Here is a 7,056-nt window from a genome sequence, read left to right as displayed (position 1 = left end):
GACCATATGTTGTGAAAAAAGCTTTCTCTGGGGGAGCTCTAATACTCGCAGAAATGGATGGAGATGAGCTTCCACTTCCAGTAAACTCAGATGCAGTCAAGAAATATTATGCTTAAAAAAAAATTAAAAAATTGGGCTCGCTAGGTTGAAAACCTGAAAAGGCGACCTATGCAAAAATTAGAGCATCTCGATGGATTGAAAACTTGGAAGAACGGTCCATGCAAAAGTTAAGGATAACAAAAGAATCAAGCGTTTCAAGTTGGGGCAGTTATTATTCTTAGAGGTTCTAAATTACAAGAATGACTAACGTTTGTTGTCTCTCCAACTAAAGCTAAACACACTCACCACATTGTAACCTCTGTCTCATTTGTTTTATTTTCAATGTAATAAATGTACATTTTCCAATATCATTGTTTGATGTTGTGCCTTACACTCTGTTTAAACAAATTTAGTCTCATTGTTGTTTGTTCTAACGTTTTTAAAAAAATGTTATTTTATGATAATAAATATGGAAATTTGAAATATATGAAAATATAAAAAAAATATCTTAAATATTTTGACGCTTGAAAATATATACACGGGAACGCAAGATATTGGGTGTATAAGAAAAATGAAGGGTAAGCATTTTAAACAATGCAAATTTGATCGGCCTCAAAAGACGAAAAAATGTGATTACACAAGATATATTAGAATCATCATGCAAAGAACGATTGTTATCTTCATTGAATCTTGTGGATGTATAAAGTCGTATAAGGATCGGGGGAACTAAAAAATAATAAAATAAATAAATAAACAAGAATTTATCTTGATTGCATACATCTTACATTTTTTCAAGTAGTCATATATGATTTATGCATCTTCACTCATATTTTACATATACTCAACAACCTCTTTATATCATGCATAATGAATTAATCATTCATGTCTTATATGTATATTTTATTTATACTCAACAACTTTGGTATCACATTATTCATTATACGTTTGCATTGCAATTACCATATACATGTTTTCTTTTTAAAAAAAAAATAATAAAATAAAAAAACAAATTTATCTCCTTTTATTTACCTTCTAAACTCATGTTTTGTTGTAGTCATCCCTTTATTTATATTGTCGATCTACGCATCGGTAATCAATCCGAAGACGATCATCCCTTTATTTATGTCGATCTACGCATCAGTAATCAATCCGAAGATGATCATCACTTTATTCATCGGTAATCAATCTGAAGACCATCATCACTTTATTTTATGTCGATCTACGCATCGGGTAATTAATCCGAAGATCATCCCTTTATTTATATTGTCGATCTACGCATCGGTAATCAATCCGAAGACGATCATCCCTTTATTTATGTCGATCTACGCATCAGTAATCAATCCGAAGATGATCATCACTTTATTTTATGTCGATTTACACATCGGGTAATCAATCCGAAGACGATCATCACTTTATTCATGTCGATCAACGCATCGGTAAACACTCCGAAGACGACCATTTTATCTATATATCGATGGTAACCAACCCGAAGATGATCATGTCGCTCATAATATGGTTATTTTTTTATTTATTATTATTTTTTATTTATTTTTGCCAATCACCAACATCTTTTACATGCTTTCGTTTTTAAATCATCAATTTTATTATTTTTTTATTATTTCTTTTTACAATTCAAATTATTTTTTATTTTTCTCCTACCTTCTAAATTAATTTACTTTTTACAAAATTTATGTCTTTATATTTAATTATTTTTTTACCACGTAAAAGATAATTAAATAGAGGCACCTCAATTTTGTCCTACAAAATAAAAATAATTTAAAAAAATATGTTTATTTGTAAAAATTGTAATAATTATATTTAACATTAAAAATACAATAAAAAAATAAAACAAAAAATCCAAAGCAAAACAAAAAAATATATAAAGAAATATTAAAATTTCATGCCAAGCATCACATCCCACTTTTTCCTATGGTTATTTCCCATTCCACGTTTCCTAGTTATTTCACGTTTCCTTGCACGTTTACCTGCATTTTCACTTTCTTTCTATTCATTTAATTTAATTTTATTATTTTTCAATCTAATAATGGTATTAAGTTTATCAGCTTGAATACTCGATCAAAAAGTCCAGCCTCTCATTCCCTTAATTGTATGAGTTTGCTTGATCTGGTTGTCAAAGCAGGGTAAAATCCATACCTTTAATTTATAAGATGAACACACCTTTTCTTCATTTTAGCCTATATATTAGAAGACAAAATCAAGGGAAGAGAGAGATCAGGAGGGATTGATTTTACAAAAAAAAAAAAATTGCAAAGTTTTGTTTGTTTGTTTGTTGTTTCTAATATAAAGAAAGATGAAGAAGGATACACCACCTTCTACATAGCACCGCCTCTATTCTTATCAGAAAAAGGTATTTTCTCATTCTGTTTATAATGTACATTATTGAAAGATGATATTTTTGTGTTGATGTAAGGTTTAAATAGTAGTGTTTTGTTTGAGATTAATGTTTGATGTGAGTTTGGAAATCTGTTTTATTTTTTATGTGGTTTCTGGAAGAAAAAAAAAAATAGATGTTGGTAAAAGATGTTTGGTTGAAAATCTGGTTCATATCTTGTTGTGCTTGAGAAGAAAAACCGTGTTGTTGGAAAACGTGAAAAACTGTGCTGTTGAAAATCTGGTTCATATCAGGTATGGTTTCCATGTTCAAGCCAACTATTTCACCTTAAATAATTATTATATGTATATATTTCATTTAATGTTGATGATTCTATTTAATATAAGTAATTATAGGCACAATTAAAAGGTTATAAATATCATTTATTTTATATTATATTTTTTTTGTGCTATTTAATATTAAAATGAATTTTATTTTTTAACTTATTAAAATATAAAATAATTTAAAAGAGGATTATTTTTAATCTTTGAGTTATTTTTTATTTTAAGCCACAAGTTCATATATTTTTCTTTTCGCTATTTTATTTTCGTGTTTATTATTAATTTTATTTTGAATAATCATTTAAATTTATATTTATTATCATTTTTTTAAAAAAAGAAAAGAAAATAAAATAATAACAAATATTTCATGAAAAATTAACTAGATGTGACATCTTTTTAATCTTTGAGTTATTAGAACACAAATTGTGACAATTTGATGGTTCTAAATCTCATAATCGCAAATAAATTAATAAACTAAAAATTCATAAACAAATTAAACATAAAAATTATTTAAAATTAATTAAAATCTTTTAATCTCGGAGTTACATAATACAAATTATATATTTCGATAACTCTAAAACTTATTTTTAAAAATTTATTTAATTATTATTACTATTATTATTATTATTTAATCTTGGAGTTGTTAAGATACAAATTAAACTATTTGTTTGTTTTGAAATTCAATTTAAAAATAAAAAATAAAAAATTCTTAAGAGGATTAAATTAGATGTGACATCTTTTTACTCCTTGAATTTTGAGACACGAGTTGTACAATTGGATCGTCTTAAAATTCATATTTTAAGATAATTATTCAAATCAAGCAAGTTTATTTCTTTATGTTTGTCAAATTTTTTTTATTTAAAAGCAATCAACACATCCACATTTTCTACCAAAAACTATGTAGTTTTGATTTCTCCATCGCACCGGGAGATACGTATGAGCAAGATCACACTCTTGTCAAGCACAATAATAAAAACTTTTTTTTTACTCTTTTAAACACACTTTTATCTCAAAAAATCATATTTATAAAAAATAATTTTATATCCATATTTAATAATAAAGAGAAATAAATATAGTTAAGTTGATATAATTTTGCACAATTAATTATAGGTAACCGTTTTTAGCGGATGTCGTAGGGTGCTAATACCTTCCCTGCGCATAATCGACTTCCGAACTCAAAATCTGGTTTCAAATACCATTTTTATTTATTTAAGGGTTTCCCAATATTTTCTCTATTTTAAAATAAATTTTGGTGGTGACTCCATTGAATTCGAGGAAAAACTCGAAATTTTAGTCTGCGACAAGGTTTCTTCAACTTAATGGGAGTCTCAAAGCGGGCAGTGACAAACAAGGCTAGGGTTGAAGGCTCCATATGCGCCGACTATATACAACGTGAGACAACTTATTTTTGTTCTCATTATTTCAAGTCATTCAATTTGTTGCCGACCATAAATTTAAGTAATAATCGTCATTTAGAATGTGATGATCTCCAAACTTCACTATCCATCTTGTTGAAACGAGGTCGACCTAGTGGGAAGTCTAGAACACATTATCTAACATATAACGAATGGAAATCTGCTCAAGTACACGTGTTGATTAATTGTGATAAAATTAAACCATATCTTGAGTAAGTGTTCATCATAATACGTGGAAAATTATATTGATGCAAACCATAATATGTATTTACTTATGAACTATGTGATTGTTGACAACTTATTCTTGGAGAATCACTCAATCAATGAAGAAGACACATCTAGACGTATACATGCAGAGTTTCCGATATGGCTGAAAGCATATGTAAATAACGAGGCAAATAAAGTGACCAACAAAGACATAATAGCACTATCTCGTGGTCCTTCATCAATGGCAATATCTTGGAACATTTACTTTGTTAAAGGGTACACGTTTCACACTAAGGCCTACAACATTGATAAAAAGACAATCAATAGTGGGGTGCATGTAAGGGGTCTTACTAAAGGAGGAGAAGATGATTACTATGGCACGATCAACTATATCATAGAACTAGATTTCTTTGGTCTGAAGGACAAGGTTGCATTATTTTATTGTGAATGGTTTGACCCAACAAAAAATAGGGGCACAATGATTCATCCACAATATCAAATTGTTGATATTAAGATGGATAAACGTTATCATCTTTATGATCCTTTCATCCTGGTGCAAAAAACAAGACAAGTGTATTATGTCCACTATCCAGAAATGTGTAGAGATAAGCGTGGATGGTGTGTGGCAATTACCACAAAACCAAGGGGTCACGTGGAGATTGCCAACATAGAGGATGAAATGCCTTATCAGTCTGATGGGATGTCACATGTTCTACCAATTGCAGAAATAGAATCCATATCTTGTTTACGTGACAACTCACAAGTAGATGTTTTGGAAGGATTTTTATTGAAGATTGTAGTGAAGGGAGAAAGGATAGTGATCCGACATATTACAATAGTATTTTGTATTGCACAATTTTAGAGTTTATTTTATGTATTTTGTATTACACTGTGTATTTTGTACTTACGCAACTTGTTGATTCTGATAAATTGTTTATGTATTATGTATTTTGTGATCGAACATATTACAACTTGCGGATTCTGTATTATGTATTTTGATAAATTGTCTACTTAAGCAACTTGTATTTTGATAAATTGTATTATGTATTTTGTATGCACTGTTCATTTTGTACTTACGTGACATTTTTTATTTACTCTTTTTTACTTTATAACAACAAATGACTAACAAAGGTGGCGGTGATAAAAGAAAGGCTCATCCTACTAGGGGTAAACCAAATATGTTGCGACCGGATAAACTTAATGAGCAGCGGGATGTCATACGTCACAACTTGTCTACCACTAGGCCACTTCATTGTTCGTCTTCAGCCCCATCTCAGCCTCCAACATCAACTAAGATTGTAGCACCTGCTGATACTATAACACCACCATCCCACTCGACACCATCTCCCATCCATGCCTCAACCCTTGAGGTATTTGTCTTTATGTCGACTCCAAGTTTAAGTATTCATACCATGGGTGTCTCTTCACAACATTCCCCACATGAGGCTTTGATAGAGAAGAATGTGGAACAAACTTCCGATAGTCATGAGGATAGGGTGGAAATTGGGGACCACAACCAAGATGATGAGGAGGTGGGTCAAGGGAACGTTCCTCCTATCGTGCTTGTGAGAGATGATAATGGAAAAGTCATTATACGACCTTATGGTAAAGGGTAAGTTACAACAAATATTTATTTTCTTAATATTAGAAGCATAAGTATAGACACATATTATTTACTTAATACTTTATTTCTTCAATACATTAATGTAGACTCACTCCTAGCAACGCAGTTGCAGATGCCATTAGGTATGCCATACAAAAACAATTTCGTGAGCCTATCTATGGTTGGAGTGCAACCACTGACATAATTAGACAAGATTAGTTTGAAAAGTTTGCGGTAAGCCTTTGAATATAATTATATGTTCAATTCATTTTTCTAGCATATATAGGGAGAATTGTGTAATCTATTTTGTTGATAGTAGTTAGTACATATATACTTTTTGTTATACCCAGGAGAAGGTATCGTGGGATCCTTGTCATAATGATATTGTGAAACGTCTGTTTGAACAAAAGGCCGCTAAAAGACTATCAGATATGCTTACAAAGGTGAGGAAAAAAGGGACTGGTCTTCAAGCATATTGGGAAGGTACATCATTCAAGAACATCTTCAACTAAAATAAGACCAATCGAGCTTCAACAAGAGGCGGGGCTATCCACACCGCAGGCCGCAAGGCTCATATTGATGTTGCGATAGAGCTCGTATGTATTGAATTTACATTTACTTAATTAATACAATTTAATGTTATGATATCTAATTTTGAGTTGTGATCCAATAATCTTGATTTTATTTGTAGAGCAATAACCTTCAAAGAGATTTACTTTCAGATGAGTTATTTTTGACAACCCACAAGAGGAAAAATGGCGTTTGGGTTGATAGTCGCGCAGAATCTACCTATGTATGTTCTTTATTTATGTAAATTTTTTATGCAAATTCTTTATATTACAAATCAACCAAAAAATAATATGATGTCATTTATACCTAGAAGAGCAATCCCTTTATTATATACACTTGTTTGTTTAATTTATTTTAGAAATTTGATCATATATTACGTCATTAATTTATTCCATTTATCAGGGAACATTTAAAAAAAATGGAGGAAGTACAAACACAAATTGGCGAAACAAGTGAAGAAAGTGTTAAAGAGGTAGATGGAGGGACAATACTTAAGTTATGGACTGAATCTGCAGGGGGTCGCACTCGTGGTCGAGTTTATGGTACGAG

This window comes from Cicer arietinum, chromosome 8 (assembly GCF_000331145.2).
Source record: "Cicer arietinum cultivar CDC Frontier isolate Library 1 chromosome 8, Cicar.CDCFrontier_v2.0, whole genome shotgun sequence".
NCBI lineage: Eukaryota > Viridiplantae > Streptophyta > Magnoliopsida > Fabales > Fabaceae > Cicer > Cicer arietinum.
This window is presented reverse-complemented; position numbering follows the sequence as displayed.